This window comes from Neophocaena asiaeorientalis, unplaced genomic scaffold (assembly GCF_003031525.2).
Source record: "Neophocaena asiaeorientalis asiaeorientalis breed wild unplaced genomic scaffold, Neophocaena_asiaeorientalis_V1.1 scaffold235, whole genome shotgun sequence".
Lineage (NCBI taxonomy): Eukaryota > Metazoa > Chordata > Mammalia > Artiodactyla > Phocoenidae > Neophocaena > Neophocaena asiaeorientalis.
In genome coordinates, this window is record NW_020173206.1 from 509,521 (window position 1) to 510,970 (window position 1,450).

A 1,450-nucleotide genomic window follows, 5' to 3' on the forward strand; every position below is an offset into this window, starting at 1 on the left:
CCGACCGCCGCTCAGACCCGCGCGGGGCCCGCGGCAGGTGCGCGGAGCAGCCGGGCGCGCACTCGGGGCTGGAGGACTCCCGGCGCTCCAGGGCGATCTCTGCAGCCGCAGGGGCACGGGGTGCGCTCCCGGCCCTGGCTCTGTGGAACCCGGCAGCCGACGAGCTCTCCCACCCCCCAACACACTCCTCCTCTCCTCTGGCTCTTTTCCGGGCAGGGTTCCCCAAGTCTGTGCTCTCAATATGCGCTGCTGGTCTCAATCAGCAGCTGTAGCTTGTGGAGCTCAGGCGGGCCAGTACACCGCACCAAGAGAGCTGTCCCTGGACGCAAAGTCAAATGACGCTCCCCCTCGCTGAGAGCCAACAACCTGCGAAAGAGCGACGTTATTTCTCTCTTCTGAATCTGCCTTCTCTCACTGCAGAATCTCACTAAATCCTGGGCATACAGAGGCAGTCCCAGTTGACATTTGCCTAGCCTGGCCAAGCTGTGACCAGAGAGTCCCTTCTTCTCCCTTAGAACCAGGCATGAGGCCTGGACCTCATCCCCAAGCCTGGGGCTCCCAAAACTTTCTGGATCCCTCTTCAACATCCACAACTTTTGGAGACCACAGCCCAGTGATCATTTTGTTTCCATTAATTGGCCTAAAGATCAGTCTTGGTGCCCAAATAAACTGGAAACAACTTTGTAACTACTAGGGCCCCCAAAATGGTCATACTGTAGCTCCAATCTGGCATCAAACTTAGGAGTAGACTCTAGCCAGTCTAGGCTGTGGTAACTGATGGGCAGGAGACTTTTTGGGGGAAAGCCTCCTACTCTGGCTGTGTGGGTACCAGGTGACTTCCTGGCTTAGGGGAACAGTGTCTTGTTCATGCCCCTGTGACCTTTCCTGGCCTGAAGGAGGGGCAGAGGGGCTCTTCTGAGGTTATGGTTAGTTAAATATCAGGAGAAGGGGAAGAAAAATAGAAAGCTGACATGGAGGAAGAGGTGTTAGATTTGTTCTTTCCTTCAACAGATATTTACTGGGCCCTCCTGTCTACCAGGCATGGTACTAGGTGCTGGGAGACAGCAGTGGATGGGCCAGCGTGGTCCCTGCCCTCTCATAGGTTTTGTTCTGGGATGCAGCCCACCCTCTACTACCACTCAGCTTGCAACCCGGAGCCAGTCATATTTCTGCTATTGGTATGTTTCCCCATCCGTAAAATGAGGACTTGGAGGAAGCCTGGGTGACTTCCAGGGCTCATTCTGCTGTGACTTCCTCCATGGATACCATGATTTGTGTTCAAAAGGATAAAGGCTACTCCATGCTCCGTGTCCCTGGCCTTGGCAGGCATGATACTCTCTCAGAATTGACCATGACTCTTTGCCAAGGCCACCCCTGACTGAACCTCCAAGGCTGGCTTGTGACCAGATTCTCTGTAGCTGGATCAGGAAAGGGATGGCACTGTCCATCT